Source organism: Primulina eburnea, chromosome 1, assembly GCF_022965805.1.
Source record: "Primulina eburnea isolate SZY01 chromosome 1, ASM2296580v1, whole genome shotgun sequence".
Lineage (NCBI taxonomy): Eukaryota > Viridiplantae > Streptophyta > Magnoliopsida > Lamiales > Gesneriaceae > Primulina > Primulina eburnea.
In genome coordinates, this window is record NC_133101.1 from 25,156,900 (window position 1) to 25,182,003 (window position 25,104).

The 25,104-nt window shown below is 32.0% G+C and overlaps 1 long non-coding RNA gene across 1 annotated transcript; it reads left to right on the top strand.

Moving 5' to 3' along the window:
* Nucleotides 1-308: 308 nt before the first annotated feature.
* Nucleotides 309-25,104, top strand: LOC140811896 (uncharacterized). The gene is made up of 3 exons (XR_012113565.1): nucleotides 309-410; nucleotides 6,308-6,682; nucleotides 24,841-25,104. It is a non-coding gene; the product is annotated as an uncharacterized lncRNA (long non-coding RNA).

Consider the following 25,104-nt stretch of genomic DNA (forward strand, 5'->3'; position numbering starts at 1 on the left):
TACTACTATGGCAGAAAATGATGATCAAAATCAAGATGCACAATATCCGTATGATGATGATGGAGATATTTTCGCATTACTTAATACATAATTCAGTGGATGCAAGTTGGATGCCACCACCGACTGAGTTGGATGCCACTACCGACTAAAAGTCTCTTGTCATATGTGTGTATTATTAAGTCTGTAATTTTTATATTTTATTGAGTACGTGTCTTTATTGTATTGGTTTAAGTATTTCGATAGTGGATGTACTGTTTGCTTTTGGAGTCTATAAGAGTAGTGGTTTCCCTCTGTAATGGACACACCAAAAAATAACTACTCTCTTTCTGAATAGAAGGTTTAATATTTCGAAGAATTCTCTCAAGCTTTGCTTTTTCAAACTTCTGCAAGATCATGTAAGTTTAGTTTATGTCTTATAATTATATTTATGATCCACCTTCGATTATATTATGCCATCTGCAAATTATATTGTAACTTTAAAAAAGAAAATTAAATTAATTAAAACTCTAATTGAGGTTCTTGAGAATCAGTTAAGAGACCCCGAAATCAATCCTGTTTATAAACAGTGGTTTACATATCCTCATCTGGAAAGATCCAGAATTACCTTAAAGGCTTACGAGAAACAAAGCTCACATTTAGCTGCTTAAAGCCGAAGATTTGAAGATCTTCATTCACCTAAATTAAGGTTGTCTATTATAATAGATTTAAGGTTGTCTATTATAATAGATTTAGTATTGTTTGAATTTAATAGAAGATTTAAGGTTGTCTATTATAATAGATTTAGAACGAAGTTATTCTGTTAATAATAGAAAATCAAATTCCCCTACTTTTTCTGATATGAGATATAATGTTATGGTTATTAATAATAACTCTATTCAAAAAAGTTTAGATAAGATTAAAAATTTTAATAAGAAAAAATGGTTTTTAAGTTGTTTAAATTCTAGACAACAAACATTATATGTTTCAAGATATTTAGAATGGATTGAAGAAACTAAATTAAATTTAGATTTTTTCAAATGGTTGGAAAATTTATATTTTCCAGCAAGAAATAAAATATTTCCAAATTTTAAAGATGAGTTTTTTATAAATACTCTTGAATCAACATATAAATTATATGTTCATGAAACTGGAGAAGAATCTTTTGATATTCATCCTCCTTTTACTACTTTACAAATTAAAAAAGGTAATAAAGAAATTTATGCTACCCCTATAAAATCAGAAATAGGGCATGGTAATTTTGACCATATTATTCAACAGAATAATTTTACCAATCTTACTTAACATTCTATAAGAAATCAGACTACTAGAATTGAAGAAATTTTATCAAAGTCTAAACCAGGAATTTCTAGTAAGGAAAGTTCCAAAACTTTGATGATAAAACCTCCTCCTAATCTTAAAAAAGAAAATTTTCTTTTAAGTTCTAAAAAGGATGATGATTTTATGGAAGGTCTAATAGATCGATTACAAAAAATCAATATTAAAGAAAAAGGTTCTATTTCGGTAATTAACAAATCTGAACAACTAGATAATATTTCTAGTTCGTCAGAAGATGAAATGCAGATTAATAAAATGCATAAAGTATCAATTGTAAAACCTTTTTATAAAAAGGCAACACCTGTTGATCTTCAAATTGAAGAGAAAAAAGATTACGTTCAGTTTAATGGAGAAGCTATTACTGAATGGAATATAGATGGAAAATCTGAATATCAGATTAAAACTATTATTAAACAAATGTTAATATATTCTTCTGCAGCAAAGATAAAAGGTAATAATGATAGGCAAATTGCTCAAGCCATTATTACTGGTTTCACAGGCCAACTTCAAGGTTGGTGGGATTTTTATCTTTCTAAAGAAGCAAAAAATAAAATTGTAAACTCTTCTATAGTTGATCTTAATGGAAGAGAAGAGTCAGATGCGGTAAATACACTTATTTATACAATTTTATCTAATTTTATTGGAGCAAATGAACTCCAATTAGATAGATCTCAAGAACAATTAATGAATCTGAGATGCCCAACATTATCTGAATTCAGATGGTATAAAGTTGTGTTTATGACCAAAGTCTTAACCATTAATGATTGCAATGCAAATTTCTGGAAAGAAAAATTTATATCCGAACTTCCGGTACTTTTTGCAGAAAGAGTAAAAAATAGATTAAAATCTAAATCTCCAACAAATTCTATAGATTGGAATATTCTTACTTATGGAGATTTATCTGCAGAAATAACTGCAGAAGGAATTAATCTTTGTAATGATATCAAGTTAAAAAGACAACTTGATATACAAAAAGAAGAAAATAGAAATATTATTGTTGATTTTTTTGAGCAAATAGGATTTCAACCAATACAATATCCTAAAAGGGATAAGAAAAAGAAACGATTTCCTTTTAAAAGAAAGAAACATTACTTAAAAGATAAAGAAAAATCTAAAAGATATTCTAAGAAAAGGTTTAAAAAACCTATAAAAAATGATTCTAAAGTTCCAGTATGCCGAAAATGTGGAAAAATTGGACATAAAGCAAATAAGTGTTATGTCAAGAAAAAGATTAATAATCTCAATATAAACAATGATTTAAAAGAATCATTGATAAAACATTCTTCTAAATAGAGAAGAAGATTCAAAACAAAAATATTTCTATATTAATATTATAGATGAATTATCAGAAAATTCTAATAGCAGTTCAGATAATGATTCTGATAATGAAATAACAGAAAATAAAATATGTGATCCAAATTGTGATTGTGACACCTGTCTCATAAATTTTATGGGATTAGAAATAAATGTTATATCAAAAGAAGAAACTTTCATTTTAGATCTCATAGATCAAATTAACGATCCTATAGAAAAAAGAAAAGCTATAGAACATTATTTAAATATGGCAAATCATAAGCCTACTAAACTTGTACAAAATACAGTACAAGAACATGAATTATATTCTTACAATAAAATATTAGAAAAGGCTAAACAAAAAGAAAGAGAGCCTACTATTTCTGAATTAAAAGGAGAAATAGATCAGATAAAATCTGAAATAAATTATTTAAAAGAAAGAGTAAATACTCTTAGTATCAATAATAACACTTGGGAAAAAGATTCGACTTCTGATGAAGAAGAAGAAGAAGATATTTTACCAAAAAATGATAATGATCATGAAATAAATCAAATGGTATGGATCAATAAAATTGATCAGATTATTTCCCAAAAATGGTACTCAAAAGTAACATTAATTATTAATAAAAAATTTAAAATTACTATTGAAGCATTATTAGATACAGGAGCTGATGTAAATTGTATCAGTGAAGGAATTGTTCCTTCCAAATATTATAAAAAGACTACTCAATTTATAACAGCTGCTAATAAGCAACCTCTTATAGTTAATTACAAATTGTCTGATGTGGCAATATGTAATTCTGGAGTTTGTTTAAATAAAACTTTTATTCTCATTAAAAATATATCTACTCCTGTGATTTTAGGAACTCCATTTTTCCAAATGTTGTTTCCTATTAATAAAATTAATGAAAAGGGTTTATATACCAACATTAAAGGTAATGATTTATTTTTTCCATTCACAACAATATCAGTTTCAAAATCTATTAATATTTTACAAAAATAGTGTGTAATAAAGAAAATTTTATTACTTCATTAAAAGATGAAATTCATTTTAAAAATATTAAAGAAAAATTAAATTTTGAAAAAATTCAAGAAAAAATAAAAATTATTTCTGAAAATATATCCAAAGAGATATGTGCTGATGTTCCTAATGCCTTTTGGAATAGGAAAAAACATCAGGTCAGTCTTCCTTATACAGATGATTTTAATGAGGATAAAATTCCTACAAAAGCAAGGCCTATAGCTATGGGGCCTAGACTTTTAAATTATTGCAAAGAAGAAATTGATAGTCTTCTTAAAAAAGAGTTAATCAGACCAAGTAATAGTCCTTGGAGTTGTCCAGCTTTCTATGTTGAAAATGCAGCCGAAATTGAAAGAGGAGCTCCAAGACTTGTTATCAATTATAAACCGCTTAATAAAGCATTAAAATGGATAAAGCATCCATTACCAAATAAAAGAGATTTACTAAATAGATTATTTAAAGGAAAAGTTTTCTCTTCTTTTGATTTAAAATCGGGATTTTATCAAATTCTTCTAAAAGAAGAAGATAAATATAAAACAGCTTTTACTGTACCATTTGGCCATTACGAATGGAATGTAATGCCATTTGGATTAAAAAATGCTCCAATGGAATTCCAAAATATAATGAATGAAATTTATAATTCATATATAGACTATATTATTGTCTATATAGATGATGTCCTTATATATTCTGATAATATTGATCATCATTTTAAACATTTAAATATATTTATTCAAGTTACTAAAAAAGCTGGTTTGGCAGTAAATCAGAGAAAAGTAAAACTTTTTCAAACTAAAATAAAATTCTTAGGACATTATATTGAAAATGGAATAATAATTCCTATTGAAAGAGCAATTGTTTTTGCTGATAAATTTCCTGATAAAATCACTGATGTAAATCAATTACAAAGATTTCTTGGAAGTCTTAATTATATAGGAGATTTTTATAAAGATCTCGCTCAAGATTGTAAATTATTATTTCAAAGGTTGAAGAAAAATCCTCAACCATGGACTGATAGTCATACTTTAGCAATACAAAAAATAAAAGAAAGAGTTAAAGAACTCCCTTGTTTATCTATTGCTAATCCAGAAGCATTCAAAATAGTTGAAACAGACGCCTCTGATATTGGATATGGAGGAATACTTAAACAAAAATTAGATAATACATCTAAAGAAATTCTTGTGAGATATACTTCTGGTACTTGGAATAATACTCAAAAGAATTATTCTACAATAAAGAAAGAAATTCTTTCAATTGTTAAATGTATTACAAAATTTGAAAGTGATCTTTTAAATAAGAAATTTTTATTAAGAGTTGATTGCAAATCTGCTAAAGATATTCTTTTAAAAGATGTTAAAGTAATAGCATCTAAACAAATATTTGCTAGATGGCAAGCTATATTAGCATGTTTTGATTTTGATATTGAACATATATCTGGAAAATCTAATTCTTTACCAGATTTTTTAACTAGAGAATTTTTGCAGGGAGCAACCTTGGAAAACGGTTCTAAAGAGACCAGCAACAGGAAAAAAGCCTATGAATAAGCCACCTTTTAAAAGAGGTGCTAATGTTCAGCAGCCTAATATGGCTACTACAGATGAAGAGAAATTTGATCCCATTAAAGAATTTGCAGATGATCCAACTGCATATGACATTCATTATTATAATAATGCTATATTTGCCTTAAAGGGATCAAAAGAGGAATTAAATATCCTTATCTAATTTCAGGATGTCTTCATTGCTGTCCTGTTGACAAAGATCTAAAAGGTCTATCTCCAATTCAGATAGCTCAAAGCTATTTAATTAAAGATTTACAACCCATATTGGGAAGAAAAACTCGTGATTATTTTGAAACTATTCTAGTCGAAACTGGCTCAGTTGAAATCCAACATATGGATCGCAATCGCGATTTTGCATTCTCTAAAATGATTATAAAGAAAATTATCCCAACGGCTAATTGGGGTTTACCTCTTGGACAAGCCAGACAATTAAACACTTTTCAGGCAATGCCAAATATGTTTAATTATCATGATTATATCATGGCATGGGATACAATTCTTATTTATGAGAATTCTCAAAGAAAACATTCATGGTGGATTAAATTCCAATTAGATGATATTCATCAATTCATACCTACCTGGTTCAAAACTTTTTTCTTCTCATGGGGGGTAATGCCCTCTATTTTCCCTAGAAATGTTAAAAACATATGGATTAAGTTTCAACAAGCCAATCCACAATTCGACGGAATGACCGCAATGATTCAATTCTCCATTAATTATAATGTTCCCTGGATTATAAGATGGGAGTATGGATTACAAGATTTGCTAAAAGAAAAATTTGAAATCAAATTTGCCCCTACCATTTTGATCAGAAAAATATTAATAAAATGGTGGGGAAAAGAAGACTTCTTTGGAGAAGGTAAAGCCTATGATCGACAAGGGGTAATAGCTCTTGGACCTGCCAGAGAAACTATGAAAAACATGAATCATGATACCCCAACTCAAACCACTTTACTTAAAGAACTTTTCCAACATTTGGACAAAGATACCATTACTTCTATGTTTTCAGAAGTATTTGGTGAAAAATCAAATATATCTACACAAGCATCTACCTCTTCAAAAGGAAAAGATAAAATAGAAGATGATACTACTATGGCAGAAAATGATGATCAAAATCAAGATGCACAAGATCCCTATGATGATGATGGAGATATTTTCGCATTACTTAATACATAATTCAATGGATGCAAGTTGGATGCCACCACCGACTGAGTTGGATGCCACTACCGACTAAAAGTCTCTTGTCATATGTGTGTATTATTAAGTCTGTAATTTTTATATTTTATTGAGTACGTGTCTTTATTGTATTGGTTTAAGTATTTCGATAGTGGATGTACTGTTTGCTTTTGGAGTCTATAAGAGTAGTGGTTTCCCTCTGTAATGGACACACCAAAAAATAACTACTCTCTTTCTGAATAGAAGGTTTAATATTTCGAAGAATTCTCTCAAGCTTTGCTTTTTCAAACTTCTGCAAGATCATGTAAGTTTAGTTTATGTCTTATAATTATATTTATGATCCACCCTTCGATTATATTATGCCATCTGCAAATTATATTGTAACTTCAAAAAAGAAAATTAAATTAATTAAAACTCAAATTGAGGTTCTTGAGAATCAGTTAAAAGACCCCGAAATCAATCCTGTTTATAAACAGTGGTTTACATATCCTCATCTGGAAAGATCCAGAATTACCTTAAAGGCTTACGAGAAACAAAGCTCACATTTAGCTGCTTAAAGCCGAAGATTTGAAGATCTTCATTCACCTAAATTAAGGTTGTCTATTATAATAGATTTAAGGTTGTCTATTACAATAGATTTAGTATTTGTTTGTTTGAATTGGTATCAGAGCCATTGTAATTGAAGAAATTCTTCAGAAATTAATAAAAGTTATTCTTCTATTACGATCTTATTCTTTTATTCTGTAAGGAAGAAGGTAGTTATACCCAGGAGAAATCCTTAAGTCGGGTGCCATAAGGCCTGTAAAGCCAAAAGGTAAGGCAGGGTAAAGCCTTGACAGTATCTACCATATTCTTGAATGGATAAATTAATACGATCTTTTACGAAGAATAAATCTTCTAATAGTAATACTAAGAACAAAGAATTAATTATTTCTGAAAATTTCGAGAAAAATATTCAAAACTGGAAAATACCAGCATCTTCTAATATGAAGATCTATAGATCTAATGGATTTAATTTTAAATCCGACTATATTATTAAAACAATTGAAGAAGCGATTCCTTTAAAAGGAGGATACGACTCATTTAGTTTATTATCTCAAAAACTTGTTAATATTCACAAGCAAAATTACAAATTTATGCATTTGGGAATGATACAAGTAGGTTTAAAACCTCTTACCAGATTAGGCCTAAATACTTCAGCTTTAATTTTGGTAAGAGACCAAAGGCATAATAAATTCGAGGATTCCTTATTAGGAATAGTAGAGTCCTCATTATGTGAAGGACCAATACATTTTAGTTGTTTCCCTAATTTTCCAATTTCTCTTTCTGATCCAAATATCATGAAAGCCCTCACTTCAAATATAAAAACTGAAGGTTTTGATATGATAGATGGAACAGAAAATTTTGTTCTATTATATAGAATTTGTTACAAGGTCATGAATTCAACGATATCTAATTTTAGAATCAATACTAATCAAATTAGTTCAAAAAGAGGAGAAACTACTCTTTTTATAACTGATATTACTAAAAGTAATATTATGATTCCTAAAACAATTAATTGGAGTCAGGTTACTTTGCCAGAAATCTGGAAAATGGAAAGTATAGCCCCTTCTCTAAAAGAAGAATCTAGAAAACTAGAAAGTATAGTTCAATATATTGATGGAGATGTTGAAATAAAATTCTCATCTCAAAGACATCTACGAATTAAACTTCCTGAAGAAAGTAGAAATTCTACTTCTTCTATATCTGATTTTGAAAAAATTAGTATATCTGGTCTTCAAAAGACTAATGATAATGTATCTCATCCAGAATATAAAGTGGATATTCCCGAATCTAGTACTTCTCGATTTCAACGAAGTTATTCTGTTAATAATAGAAAATCAAATTCCCCTACTTTTTCTGATATGGGATATAATGTTATGGTTATTAATAATAACTCTATTCAAAAAAGTTTAGATAAGATTAAAAATTTTAATAAGAAAAAATGGTTTTTAAGTTGTTTAAATTCTAGACAACAAACATTATATGTTTCAAGATATTTAGAATGGATTGAAGAAACTAAATTAAATTTAGATTTTTTCAAATGGTTGGAAAATTTATATTTTCCTAGCAAGAAATAAAATATTTCCAAATTTTAAAGATGAGTTTTTTATAAATACTCTTGAATCAAAATATAAATTATATGTTCATGAAACTGGAGAAGAATCTTTTGATATTCATCCTCCTTTTACTACTTTACAAATTAAAAAAGGTAATAAAGAAATTTATGCTACCCCTATAAAATCAGAAATAGGGCATGGTAATTTTGACCATATTATTCAACAGAATAATTTTACCAATCTTACTTTACATTCTATAAGAAATCAGACTACTAGAATTGAAGAAATTTTATCAAAGTCTAAACCAGGAATTTCTAGTAAGGAAAGTTCAAAAACTTTGATGATAAAACCTCCTCCTAATCTTAAAAAAGAAAATTTTCTTTTGAGTTCTAAAAAGGATGATGATTTTATGGAAGGTCTAATAGATCGATTACAAAAAATCAATATTAAAGAAAAAGGTTCTATTTCGGTAATTAACAAATCTGAACAACTAGATAATATTTCTAGTTCGTCAGAAGATGAAATGCAGATTAATAAAATGCATAAAGTATCAATTGTAAAACCTTTTTATAAAAAGGCAACACCTGTTGATCTTCAAATTGAAGAGAAAAAAGATTACGTTCAGTTTAATGGAGAAGCTATTACTGAATGGAATATAGATGGAAAATCTGAATATCAGATTAAAACTATTATTAAACAAATGTTAATATATTCTTCTGCAGCAAAGATAAAAGGTAATAATGATAGGCAAATTGCTCAAGCCATTATTACTGGTTTCACAGGCCAACTTCAAGGTTGGTGGGATTTTTATCTTTCTAAAGAAGCAAAAAATAAAATTGTAAACTCTTCTATAGTTGATCTTAATGGAAGAGAAGAGTCAGATGCGGTAAATACACTTATTTATACAATTTTATCTAATATTATTGGAGCAAATGAACTCCAATTAGATAGATCTCAAGAACAATTAATGAATCTGAGATGCCCAACATTATCTGAATTCAGATGGTATAAAGATGTGTTTATGACCAAAGTCTTAACCAGAAATGATGGCAATGCAAATTTCTGGAAAGAAAAATTTATATCCGGACTTCCGGTACTTTTTGCAGAAAGAGTAAAAAATAGATTAAAATCTAAATCTCCAACAAATTCTATAGATTGGAATATTCTTACTTATGGAGATTTATCTGCAGAAATAACTGCAGAAGGAATTAATCTTTGTAATGATATCAAGTTAAAAAGACAACTTGATATGCAAAAAGAAGAAAATAGAAATATTATTGTTGATTTTTTTGAGCAAATAGGCTTTCAACCAATACAATATCCTAAAAGGGATAAGAAAAAGAAACGATTTCCTTTTAAAAGAAAGAAACATTACTTAAAAGATAAAGAAAAATCTAAAAGATATTCTAAGAAAAGGTTTAAAAAACCTATAAAAAATGATTCTAAAGTTCCAGTATGCCGAAAATGTGGAAAAATTGGACATAAAGCTAATAAGTGTTATGTCAAGAAAAAGATTAATAATCTCAATATAAACAATGATTTAAAAGAATCATTGATAAAACATTCTTCTAAATAGAGAAGAAGATTCAAAACAAAAATATTTCTATATTAATATTATAGATGAATTATCAGAAAATTCTAATAGCAGTTCAGATAATGATTCTGATAATGAAATAACAGAAAATAAAATATGTGATCCAAATTGTGATTGTGACACCTGTCTCATAAATTTTATGGGATTAGAAATAAATGTTATATCAAATGAAGAAACTTTCATTTTAGATCTCATAGATCAAATTAACGATCCTATAGAAAAAAGAAAAGCTATAGAACATTATTTAAATATGGCAAATCATAAGCCTACTAAACTTGTACAAAATACAGTACAAGAACATGAATTATATTCTTACAATAAAATATTAGAAAAGGCTAAACAAAAAGAAAGAGAGCCTACTATTTCTGAATTAAAAGGAGAAATAGATCAGATAAAATCTGAAATAAAATATTTAAAAGAAAGAGTAAATACTCTTAGTATCAATAATAACACTTGGGAAAAAGATTCGACTTCTGATGAAGAAGAAGAAGAAGATATTTTACCAAAAAATGATAATGATCATGAAATAAATCAAATGGTATGGATCAATAAAATTGATCAGATTATTTCCCAAAAATGGTACTCAAAAGTAACATTAATTATTAATAAAAAATTTAAAATTACTATTGAAGCATTATTAGATACAGGAGCTGATGTAAATTGTATCAGTGAAGGAATTGTTCCTTCCAAATATTATAAAAAGACTACTCAATTTATAACAGCTGCTAATAAGCAACCTCTTATAGTTAATTACAAATTGTCTGATGTGGCAATATGTAATTCTGGAGTTTGTTTAAATACAACTTTTATTCTCATTAAAAATATATCTACTCCTGTGATTTTAGGAACTCCATTTTTCCAAATGTTGTTTCCTATTAATAAAATTAATGAAAAGGGTTTATATACCAACATTAAAGGTAATGATTTATTTTTTCCATTCACAACAATACCAGTTTCAAAATCTATTAATATTTTACAAAAAATAGTGTGTAATAAAGAAAATTTTATTACTTCATTAAAGATGAAATTCATTTTAAAAATATTAAAGAAAAATTAAATTTTGAAAAAATTCAAGAAAAAATAAAAATTATTTCTGAAAATATATCCAAAGAGATATGTGCTGATGTTCCTAATGCCTTTTGGAATAGGAAAAAACATCAGGTCAGTCTTCCTTATACAGATGATTTTAATGAGGATAAAATTCCTACAAAAGCAAGGCCTATAGCTATGGGGCCTAGACTTTTAAATTATTGCAAAGAAGAAATTGATAGTCTTCTTAAAAAAGAGTTAATCAGACCAAGTAAAAGTCCTTGGAGTTGTCCAGCTTTCTATGTTGAAAATGCAGCCGAAATTGAAAGAGGAGCTCCAAGACTTGTTATCAATTATAAACCGCTTAATAAAGCATTAAAATGGATAAAGCATCCATTACCAAATAAAAGAGATTTACTAAATAGATTATTTAAAGGAAAAGTTTTCTCTTCTTTTGATTTAAAATCGGGATTTTATCAAATTCTTCTAAAAGAAGAAGATAAATATAAAACAGCTTTTACTGTACCATTTGGCCATTACGAATGGAATGTAATGCCATTTGGATTAAAAAATGCTCCAATGGAATTCCAAAATATAATGAATGAAATTTATAATTCATATATAGACTATATTATTGTCTATATAGATGATGTCCTTATATATTCTGATAATATTGATCATCATTTTAAACATTTAAATATATTTATTCAAGTTACTAAAAAAGCTGGTTTGGCAGTAAATCAGAGAAAAGTAAAACTTTTTCAAACTAAAATAAAATCTTAGGACATTATATTGAAAATGGAATAATAATTCCTATTGAAAGAGCAATTGTTTTTGCTGATAAATTTCCTGATAAAATCACTGATGTAAATCAATTACAAAGATTTCTTGGAAGTCTTAATTATATAGGAGATTTTTATAAAGATCTCGCTCAAGATTGTAAATTATTATTTCAAAGGTTGAAGAAAAATCCTCAACCATGGACTGATAGTCATACTTTAGCAATACAAAAAATAAAAGAAAGAGTTAAAGAACTCCCTTGTTTATCTATTGCTAATCCAGAAGCATTCAAAATAGTTGAAACAGACGCATCTGATATTGGATATGGAGGAATACTTAAACAAAAATTAGATAATACATCTAAAGAAATTCTTGTGAGATATACTTCTGATACTTGGAATAATACTCAAAAGAATTATTCTACAATAAAGAAAGAAATTCTTTCAATTGTTAAATGTATTACAAAATTTGAAAGTGATCTTTTAAATAAGAAATTTTTATTAAGAGTTGATTGCAAATCTGCTAAAGATATTCTGTAAAGGCCCGAAAATTCGTGCTTGAAAATTTGCGGAAAAATTAGAAATTTTCTTTTAAACTAAACGAAGAATCAAATTCATAAAATAAACTGTTAAATAATGTTTAATGTTTAAAGATAGCAGCGGAAGAATTTAATGTTTGCAAAGTAACAATTTAAAATAATTCGACAAGAGATAAAATATTTGAGCATAAAAATCATAAGTGCTGAAAATGAGGTCCTCGGGTTCCACTACTGCCGACTCGAGCTGGCTCACTGGTCCCCGCCCTCGGTCCTGACATCATCAGTACCTACAACAATCAAGTCTAGTGAGTCTAAAGACTGAGCATGCATATATCGTAAATAACAAGTAAATAATATAGTAAAATTTGCATGGGATAAGATGTCGTATCAGGAGTCATAAAGTGAAAATACTTCGCCATAAACAATTATAATACGTGCATAACTAAACTAAACATCGTAGTAAAAATGGTTGCTCCATCGAGCCCTGTCATAAATATCAAGTAATAATTTTCTGGTGAGATTATGGTATCCGCAAGTGGCCACTGCACTAATATAAACTGCAAAACGACCGGTGACTGGCGACCGGACCGATGACTGGCGATCGGATTTAAATATGCTCGTCTGATCAGACAAAATGCCACAGTATACTGGGTGGTACAAACTGAAACTGACCGGTAACTGGCGACCGGATTTACAAAGTCTCCCATGATAGTGCTACGGCCACAAGCAATATCGCATAAATCTCAAAAATAAACATTTTAAATTTCTATGCACGTAATATAATTAAATGGCATCATCAAATCTGAAAAATTTCAATCTCCTGTATTAAAATCATTTACTTGCGATAATTTAAAAATATCTATATGACTTGATTGAAGAGTCAAAGGAGATATAAACATGCCTTGGTTTGTTTTGACAGAAAACAAACAAAATAACGACGCGGAGCGGCGGAGACAGAGTGTTCTTCCTTAATTCCTTTAAACCAAACATACATGATAATTATTATAATAGCGTAAAAATCGTAAACGTGATGCATGAACATTTAAAAATATTATGATTTGTGCTCAGGGCGCTGCTAGGACTAAAATCTCACCTCGGGTGCAAAATGACCATTTTGCCCCTGGAAACCCAAAAATTATCGTTTCAACCCTGGACCTCTAAAATTGACCCGAAGCTTACCAAACTCCTTAAGATATCCCAAAACATATTTAAAAGTATTCCTAAACGTAAACTCGAGCCCAAACCAAACTTAATCTATTCGTTTTAAAACTTGGACCGGGGTCCTGGTTTTAACCCGAACCGCACCGAAACTTAACCAAAACTTTCCCAACTTTTTACCACGCTTAATGAACATCTAAAAGGTCCTAAAGATCTCAAATTCAGCCCTTAGACACTTCAATAAAGTCATGAATGGTTGCTGGAAAATTCCAGCAAGTTTCCCACCATAAATCTTGTGCACCAAATTCGTGTTTTAACGTTCTTAGACCGAATCATTGAGGACCAGCCATGACTCGACTCTGCCTAGACCTCCCTAGAACCCTGCTGGACTCACTAGACGCTAGCCTACAGCCCCACGACAGCTGCGCCAAGCCTACAGCCCTTAGCCCTGAAAACCCATCAAAACCGAGAATGCTCCACTCGAGACTCCCCCTCTAGCATGCGATCGACTTGGTGCAGGAGTGGTTCCAGCGATGGTTGAGCCTCTTAGTGGCGTGTCACAGACCCATCAGGGCCTGGTCTATGCCTCGTTTCAGCCCCTGCATCGCCAGCCTCACCACTCTCTCGATCTCTCAACAAAACCAAGCACACTCGAAGCACACCCCTCGGCCTAAGCACGCTCCCACACCAAACGTGATTCCAGCAACTTTCTAAACACCATGACAGCAACTTGGCACCACCAGCAGCCTCTAAACACTCAAGAACCGCAGCCCCTTGCCCAAAAATCAGAATGGAACGTGAGCAGCAACATAAGAATGCAAGAACACATGAAAATTCGATAATCCTTCCTACACTTGCTTAGATCGAGAGTTTCACAAACAACAAGCATATAACAGCATATATATATATATATATATATATCGTGCAAGATGCAGAGATGATGATGCGTGGCTTGCCTTGTGAGTTCTTTGTAAGAGAGCCAAGCAAAGGGACACGCCGAATGGGAAGAAAATGGAGGCACCGAGCTTTGTGGTGGAAATGCACGAAGAAACTTTCTGGTTGGAGGGGAGGGGAGGTGTCGGCTGAATGGGGGAGGTTAATGACTAGGTTTAGGGTTAATTAGAGTTTAGGTGTTAATTATATAGTTAGGAAAAATGTTAATGGGCCAAGAGTTGGATTTAAAAGGGAGTAAAATGAATTTAGGGCCCATTAAGCTTAATACAGGCCTATTAAGTCTAAACGCACTCCAAAAATATATTTCGAGTTGGAAAGATTTTGAAAATAATAGCCGAACCATTAAAAAGTCCCCCCCGATTCGATAAAATTTGCGTACCGTAAAAATATAAAATCTTGCGGGTAAAAATATCCAAAAATTCCATTTTAAAAAAAATACACTTAAAAATGCTTTAACTTAATTTATAAAAAAAATCTTGCAATAAAATAATTTTCCTGAAAATTCTCCGGTCTCCGATCCTCGTTCGAACGTGAAATGCATTTAGAAACCCTAATGCATGAACTTTTAAAATTTCGTGAAACAAATCCTATCATGCATGAATTATGCATAAAATGCATAAAATAATTAAACATGAATTTATTAATTTATCTCAATACTCCATCTCCAGACCGGCCTCACTTATATACTGAAAAGATGATGATTAAACTACAGCGTAAAATAAATAAATTTAAAGAAAAGAATTTAAATACTCATACGATAAAAATCATTTTAATTTTAAATACTAGAATTATGCATGGCTTATACGCAGTCCAATTTACGGGTTCTACAATCCTTCCCCCCTTAAAAGAAATTTCGTCCTCGAAATTCGCTTATCCTTGATAAACAAAAAGTTTAGACTCTTAATTCTAGAATCCTAATAATCCACGTTTCCGATGCGCTACTCTGATAAGATAAATATTAAGCTGTCCTTATGTATCCTCAATCCTAAATAAATTTGTCTACCAAAATCCTCGTTTGTGAATCGCAACTGAAAACAACTTATGGTGACTTAGTTCTATTCAACTATAGCCTCGAATTTTGACTTCCGGCTGTTTCTCATACTAGAGATGGATGTCCAAACTTATCGCACCTTACTTTTCTTATATTATACTCGTATTGTTTATCAACCTATTACATTGTCCTTTATGCTGTTCAACTTAAGAAATCTTAGTACCAAACTTTACTGATCGACTTCTATCATTGGTAATACACTTACAAATGTAACCTTATCTCAATTCCATAGTAATATTAGCATAAGATCCTTGAATCGAATCTTTATCTTACGGCACCAAACTTACGTAACTTAACTATTTACAAGTACATCTCAAATATAAAATAGTTGCAAATTTTAATCCTCGAGTAACGTTAATCCATAAAACCCAAAATATATCATCGACCTTCTACCTTAATAATAACACTTCTAGCATCAATTACATGCTCAAACTATCCTCTTTCCAATTACAATCTAGTTGAGGCCTAGGACTCTGAACTTCCTCATTGGAACAAGTGTCGCATTCTTATGTATCCTTAATGCTTACTTAATTCTAGCATATAAACTTAATAGGTTAGCCCATGGTAGCATTAGACTAACTTTACTAAATCAATTTCACTTATAACCCATATAATTCTAGAATCCCCATATCAAGCTTTTAGATTTCTTACTTGGTAGAAATCTTAATATTCATCAATTGATAACTTATATTGAACACAACTAATTGCCTTTTGTTTTTATTTCACTCAAAATTTCCATATGAACAAATATCCCATAAATTTGAAATTCAAACTTACCTAATCCAAATATCTTTGAATAAAATAATTCCAATACGCATATACGTTTAGTCCCAAGTTTGTTAATGACTTCCAACATTTCCCAAGACAAGGTGTCTACCTCACCTCTTGCGTTGGTCTATCGATTAAACTAACCCTCATTGTACCCAACTTTGAAAAATTTTAAATTCTCACAAGGTATAATCTTAACTGTTAAGATCATGATCACTAAAACTTGTGACACATCAACTTACGTTCCCAAAAATTTACTAACTCAATGTTTATTCTTATAACTTAACTAACCGATCAAATTTACCTTAAATCGTCATCACTTTAAATTTCTAATTTGCCACAACATTATTTCACTAACGCTTAAATTTTCACGCCCAAGATTGATTCATCCTACAATGTCCTTGATTACCCTTCATTATAACATTATAACCCAAATATCTAAATATTCTATATCTCCTTCGAGCCTAAATAACCAAAAATTCCTATCATTTGAACCGTTCAATTCTCACTTACTACTAAATAGGTTCTCAAATTTCTTACAATTGTAAAATTAATTCTTACTTTCCTCGAATATCGTCCAATTTTTCCCTAAATCTCGAAAGTTCCACAATTACTCATAAATCCTCGGCGTTCCAATTTCATTTTATAGATTTCCCGTATCATAAGATTCAATAGCCTTAAGTTCATTAAACCCAAAATTAATTCCCATAACACGTCTTACATTTCTATAAATACTTTAAATCCCAAGATTTGGTAAATTCAAAAATAGTCCCTTAGAATTTTATTTTTGAACCTATGTCCTCAAATCATTGGTTATTACAATTAGGTCCTTAAAATTCTCAATTCCTACAATTCAATACTTAAATCCAACTATGTAGAGCATGCATCCTAAATAAATTCTCAAAATTAATCTTACATTTTTTTATATATACTTAAAATCCTCAAATTGTACATTTATAATCCTAAAGATTGTCGTAGTCTTCGAATTGCTATTTCTTATATAAAATCCTCAAAAATTTACTCGACTAGCAACCAAGAACCATCGATAATTTCTTTTCTCAAAAGCATTCATAATTTTTCAAGATTAACTTATGACTCATAAGGGGGCATCAATACTACTGAATATAGTCAAATCATTTTCAATTTCTCCTAAAGCCCAATATTCGGATTCTTAGATATGTCCAATTCCAAACGTAACCAACGTGCATAATTCCATAATTTATTTTCAAACGAACACTGAAATACTGAAAATATGATCGTAAACTATTTCATGGAAGCATGCTGTCAAAATAATTCATGCTTGAAATAAAATGCTGAAATGTAAAACTTACAGACCGAAGACGTGGCTTCGTGAGCTTCTCGTGGTCAGTAGTAGTGTAACCCTTTACAAGAACATAGGCTCTGATACCAACTGTAAAGGCCCGAAAATTCGTGTTTGAAAATTTGCGGAAAAATTAAAAATTTTCTTTTAAACTAAACGAAGAATCAAATTCATAAAATAAACTGTTAAATAATGTTTAATGTTTAAAGATAGCAGCGGAAGAATTTAATGTTTGCAAAGTAACAATTTAAAATAATTCAACAAGAGATAAAATATTTGAGCATAAAAATCATAAGTGCTGAAAATGAGGTCCTCGGGTTCCACTACTGCCGACTCGAGCTGGCTCACTGGTCCCCGCCCTCGGTCCTGACATCATCAGTACCTACAACAATCAAGTCTAGTGAGTCTAAAGACTGAGCATGCATATATCGTAAATAACAAGTAAATAATATAGTAAAATTTGCATGAGATAAGATGTCGTATCAGGAGTCATAAAGTGAAAATACTTCGCCATAAACAATTATAATACGTGCATAACTAAACTAAACATCGTAGTAAAAATGGTTGCTCCATCGAGCCCTGTCATAAATATCAAGTAATAATTTTCTGGTGAGATTATGGTATCCGCAAGTGGCCACTGCACTAATATAAACTGCAAAATGACCGGTGACTGGCGACCGGACCGATGACTGGCGATCGGATTTAAATATGCTCGTCTGATCAGACAAAATGCCACAGTATACTGGGTGGTACAAACTGAAACTGACCTGTAACTGGCGACCGGATTTACAAAGTCTCCCATGATAGTGCTACGGCCACAAGCAATATCGCATAAATCTCAAAAATAAACATTTTAAATTTCTATGCACGTAATATAATTAAATGGCATCATCAAATCTGAAAAATTTCAATCTCCTGTATTAAAATCATTTACTTGCGATAATTTAAAAATATCTATATGACTTGATTGAAGAGTCAAATGAGATATAAACATGCCTTGGTTTGTTTTGACAGAAAACAAACAAAATAACGACGCGGAGCGGCGGAGACAGAGTGTTCTTCCTTAATTCCTTTAAACCAAACATACATGATAATTATTATAATAGCGTAAAAATCGTAAACGTGATGCATGAACATTTAAAAATATTATGATTTGTGCTCAGGGCGCTGCTAGGACTAAAATCTCACCTCGGGTGCAAAATGACCATTTTGCCCCTGGAAACCCAAAAATTATCGTTTCAACCCTGGACCTCTAAAATTGACCCGAAGCTTACCAAACTCCTTAAGATATCCCAAAACATATTTAAAAGTATTCCTAAACGTAAACTCGAGCCCAAACCAAACTTAATCTATTCGTTTTAAAACTTGGACCGGGGTCCTGGTTTTAACCCGAACCGCACCGAAACTTAACCAAAACTTTCCCAACTTTTTACCACACTTAATGAACATCTAAAAGGTCCTAAAGATCTCAAATTCAGCCCTTAGACACTTCAATAAAGTCATGAATGGTTGCTGGAAAATTCCAGCAAGTTTCCCACCATAAATCTTGTGCACCAAATTCGTGTTTTAACGTTCTTAGACCGAATCATTGAGGACCAGCCATGACTCGACTCTGCCTAGACCTCCCTAGAACCCTGCTGGACTCACTAGACGCTAGCCTACAGCCCCACGACAGCTGCGCCAAGCCTACAGCCCTTAACCCTGAAAACCCATCAAAACCGAGAATGCTCCACTCGAGACTCCCCCTCTAGCATGCGATCGACTTGGTGCAGGAGTGGTTCCAGCGATGGTTGAGCCTCTTAGTGGCGTGTCACAGACCCATCAGGGCCTGGTCTATGCCTCGTTTCAGCCCCTGCATCGCCAGCCTCACCACTCTCTCGATCTCTCAACAAAACCAAGCACACTCGAAGCACACCCCTCGGCCTAAGCACGCTCCCACACCAAACGTGATTCCAGCAACTTTCTAAACACCATGACAGCAACTTGGCACCACCAGCAGCCTCTAAACACTCAAGAACCGCAGCCCCTTGCCCAAAAATCAGAATGGAACGTGAGCAGCAACATAAGAATGCAAGAACACATGAAAATTCGATAATCCTTCCTACACTTGCTTAGATCGAGAGTTTCACAAACAACAAGCATATAACAGCATATATATATATATATATATATATATATATATATAATATATATATATATATATCGTGCAAGATGCAGAGATGATGATGCGTGGCTTGCCTTGTGAGTTCTTTGTAAGAGAGCCAAGCAAAAGGACACGCCGAATGGGAAGAAAATGGAGGCACCGAGCTTTGTGGTGGAAATGCACGAAGAAACTTTCTGGTTGGAGGGGAGGGGAGGTGTCGGCTGAATGGGGGAGGTTAATGACTAGGTTTAGGGTTAATTAGAGTTTAGGTGTTAATTATATAGTTAGGAAAAATGTTAATGGGCCAAGAGTTGGATTTAAAAGGGAGTAAAATGAATTTAGGGTCCATTAAGCTTAATACAGGCCTATTAAGTCTAAACGCACTCCAAAAATATATTTCGAGTTGGAAAGATTTTGAAAATAATAGCCGAACCATTAAAAAGTCCCCCCCGATTCGATAAAATTTGCGTACCGTAAAAATATAAAATCTTGCGGGTAAAAATATCCAAAAATTCCCATTTTAAAAAAAATACACTTAAAAATGCTTTAACTTAATTTATAAAAATAAATCTTGCAATAAAATAATTTTCCTGAAAATTCTCCGGTCTCCGATCCTCGTTCGAACGTGAAATGCATTTAGAAACCCTAATGCATGAACTTTTAAAATTTCGTGAAACAAATCCTATCATGTATGAATTATGCATAAAATGCATAAAATAATTAAACATGACTTTATTAATTTATCTCAATACTCACTGTAAAGGCCCTAAAACTGCTTGCTTTGAAAATTTGCGGAAAATTTAAAATTTTCTTTTTAAAAGAACTTAAATGGCCTTACTCATAAAACCAACTGATGAATCAAGTTCAATGTTTAACATAAAAGCAGCGGAATGAAATAATTGTTTGTCCACAATAACAATTTAAAAAAAAATGTCCAATGACTGATAAAAATTTGTTTGCGGAATAAAATAAACACTGCTGCACTGAGGTCCTCGGGTGCCACTACTGCCGACCCAAGCTGGCTCACTGGTCCCCGCCCTCGGCCCTGACCTCATAAGTACCTACAACAATCAAGTCTAGTGAGCCTAAAGACTCAGCATGTATATATCGCAGGTAACGAATAAAATCTGAAGTAAAATATGCATGGGGTAAAATATCATGTCGTGAGGCATACTGAAAATGATCTGTAATCATGCTGAAAATAAACTGATCTAAGCAATTATAATACGTGCATAACTGAACTGATAATCATAGTAAAAATATTTGCTCCTTGGAGCCTGTACTGAAATAACTGGTAAAATTTTCTGTTGAGATTATGTTTTACGCCTGTGGCCACTGCACTAAGCTGAACTGATCGGTAACGGACTACCGGGGAGCCTGGAACTGAGCTGGCGGTCACTGAAGACCCGATGGTACCAACCTGAACTGAGCGGTCACTGAAGACCCGATGGTACCAACCTGAACTGAGCGGTCACTGACGACCGTATAAATAATGTTCCCACATAGTGAATGAACCACAAGCCATATCGCATAAATCTAAAAAATAATCATTTTCTGTTTAATGCACGTAATATAATTAAATCGCATACTGAAATACCTTGTATTAAAATCATGTACTTGCGATATTTAAAAATATCTATATGGCTTGATTGAAGAGTGAAAGAAGATATAAACATGCCTGGGTTTGTTTTGACTGAAAACAAACAAAATAACGACGCGGCGCGGCGGAGACGGAGTGCTCTTCTCTTCCTCACTTAATTCCTTTAAATTAAGTATACACCATAATTATTATAATAGCGTAAAAATCGTAAACGTGATGCATGAACATTTAAAAATATTATGATTTGTGCTCAGGGCGCTGCTAGGACTAAAATCTCACCTCGGGTGCAAAATGACCATTTTGTCCCTGGAAACCCAAAAATTATCGTTTCAACCCTGGACCTCTAAAATTGACCCGAAGCTTACCAAACTCCTTAAGATATCCCAAAACATATTTAAAAGTATTCCTAAACGTAAACTCGAGCCCAAACCAAACTTAATCTATTCGTTTTAAAACTTGGACCGGGGTCCTGGTTTTAACCCGAACCGCACCGAAACTTAACCAAAACTTTCCCAACTTTTTACCACGCTTAATGAACATCTAAAAGGTCCTAAAGATCTCAAATTCAGCCCTTAGACACTTCAATAAAGTCATGAATGGTTGCTGGAAAATTCCAGCAAGTTTCCCACCATAAATCTTGTGCACCAAATTCGTGTTTTAACGTTCTTAGACCGAATCATTGAGGACCAGCCATGACTCGACTCTGCCTAGACCTCCCTAGAACCCTGCTGGACTCACTAGACGCTAGCCTACAGCCCCACGACAGCTGCGCCAAGCCTACAGCCCTTAACCCTGAAAACCCATCAAAACCGAGAATGCTCCACTCGAGACTCCCCCTCTAGCATGCGATCGACTTGGTGCAGGAGTGGTTCCAGCGATGGTTGAGCCTCTTAGTGGCGTGTCACAGACCCATCAGGGCCTGGTCTATGCCTCGTTTCAGCCCCTGCATCGCCAGCCTCACCACTCTCTCGATCTCTCAACAAAACCAAGCACACTCGAAGCACACCCCTCGGCCTAAGCACGCTCCCACACCAAACGTGATTCCAGCAACTTTCTAAACACCATGACAGCAACTTGGCACCACCAGCAGCCTCTAAACACTCAAGAACCGCAGCCCCTTGCCCAAAAATCAGAATGGAACGTGAGCAGCAACATAAGAATGCAAGAACACATGAAAATTCGATAATCCTTCCTACACTTGCTTAGATCGAGAGTTTCACAAACAACAAGCATATAACAGCATATATATATATATATATATATATCGTGCAAGATGCAGAGATGATGATGCGTGGCTTGCCTTGTGAGTTCTTTGTAAGAGAGCCAAGCAAAGGGACACGCCGAATGGGAAGAAAATGGAGGCACCGAGCTTTGTGGTGGAAATGCACGAAGAAACTTTCTGGTTGGAGGGGAGGGGAGGTGTCGGCTGAATGGGGGAGGTTAATGACTAGGTTTAGGGTTAATTAGAGTTTAGGTGTTAATTATATAGTTAGGAAAAATGTTAATGGGCCAAGAGTTGGATTTAAAAGGGAGTAAAATGAATTTAGGGCCCATTAAGCTTAATACAGGCCTATTAAGTCTAAACGCACTCCAAAAATATATTTCGAGTTGGAAAGATTTTGAAAATAATAGCCGAACCATTAAAAAGTCCCCCCCGATTCGATAAAATTTGCGTATCGTAAAAATATAAAATCTTGCGGGTAAAAATATCCAAAAATTCCCATTTTAAAAAAAATACACTTAAAAATGCTTTAACTTAATTTATAAAAATAAATCTTGCAATAAAATAATTTTCCTGAAAATTCTCCGGTCTCCGATCCTCGTTCGAACGTGAAATGCATTTAGAAACCCTAATGCATGAACTTTTAAAATTTCGTGAAACAAATCCTATCATGCATGAATTATGCATAAAATGCATAAAATAATTAAACATGACTTTATTAATTTATCTCAATACTCCATCTCCAGACCGGCCTCACTTATATACTGAAAAGATGACGATTAAACTACAGCGTAAAATAAATAAATTTAAAGAAAAGAATTTAAATACTCATACGATAAAAATCATTTTAATTTTAAATACTAGAATTATGCATGGCTTATACGCAGTCCAATTTACGGGTTCTACATATTCTTTTAAAAGATGTTAAAGTAATAGCATCTAAACAAATATTTGCTAGATGGCAAGCTATATTAGCATGTTTTGATTTTGATATTGAACATATCTCTGGAAAATCTAATTCTTTACCAGATTTTTTAACTAGAGAATTTTTGCAGGGAGCAACCTTGGAAAACGGTTCTAAAGAGACCAGCAACAGGAAAAAAGGCTATGAATAAGCCACCTTTTAAAAGATGTGCTAATGTTCAGCAGCATAATATGGCTACTACAGATGAAGAGAAATTTGATCCCATTAAAGAATTTGCAGATGATCCAACTGCATATGACATTCATTATTATAATAATGCTATATTTGCCTTAAAGGGATCAAAAGAGGAATTAAAATATTCTTATCTAATTTCAGGATGTCTTCATGTTTACATATCCTCATCTGGAAAGATCCAGAATTACCTTAAAGGCTTACGAGAAACAAAGCTCACATTTAGCTGCTTAAAGCCGAAGATTTGAAGATCTTCATTCACCTAAATTAAGGTTGTCTATTATAATAGATTTAAGGTTGTCTATTATAATAGATTTAGTATTAAGGTTGTCTATTATAATACTAAATCTATTATAATAGACAACCTTAAATCTATTATAATAGACAACCTTAATTTAGGTGAATGAAGATCTTCAAATCTTCGGCTTTAAGCAGCTAAATATGAGCTTTGTTTCTCGTAAGCCTTTAAGGTAATTCTGGATCTTTCCAGATGAGGATATGTAAACCACTGTTTATAAACAGGATTGATTTCGGGGTCTTTTAACGGATTCTCAAGAACCTCAATTTGAGTTTTAATTAATTTAATTTTCTTTTTTAAAGTTACAATATAATTTGCAGATGGCATAATATAATCGAAGGGTGGATCATAAATATAATTATAAGACATAAACTAAACTTACATGATCTTGCAGAAGTTTGAAAAAGCAAAGCTTGAGAGAATTCTTCGAAATATTAAACCTTCTATTCAGAAAGAGAGTAGTTATTTTTTGGTGTGTCCATTACAGAGGGAAACCACTACTCTTATAGACTCCAAAAGCAAATAGTACATCCACTATCGAAATACTTAAACCAATACAATAAAGACACGTACTCAATAAAATATAAAAATTACAGACTTAATAATACACACATATGACAAGAGACTTTTAGTCGGTAGTGGCATCCAACTCAGTCGGTGGTGGCATCCAACTTGCATATATCTACACAAGCATCTACCTCTTCAAAAGGAAAAGATAAAATAGAAGATGATACTACTATGGCAGAAAATGATGATCAAAATCAAGATGCACAAGATCCCTATGATGATGATGGAGATATTTTCGCATTACTTAATACATAATTCAGTGGATGCAAGTTGGATGCCACCACCGACTGAGTTGGATGCCACTACCGACTAAAAGTCTCTTGTCATATGTGTGTATTATTAAGTCTGTAATTTTTATATTTTATTGAGTACGTGTCTTTATTGTATTGGTTTAAGTATTTCGATAGTGGATGTACTGTTTGCTTTTGGAGTCTATAAGAGTAGTGGTTTCCCTCTGTAATGG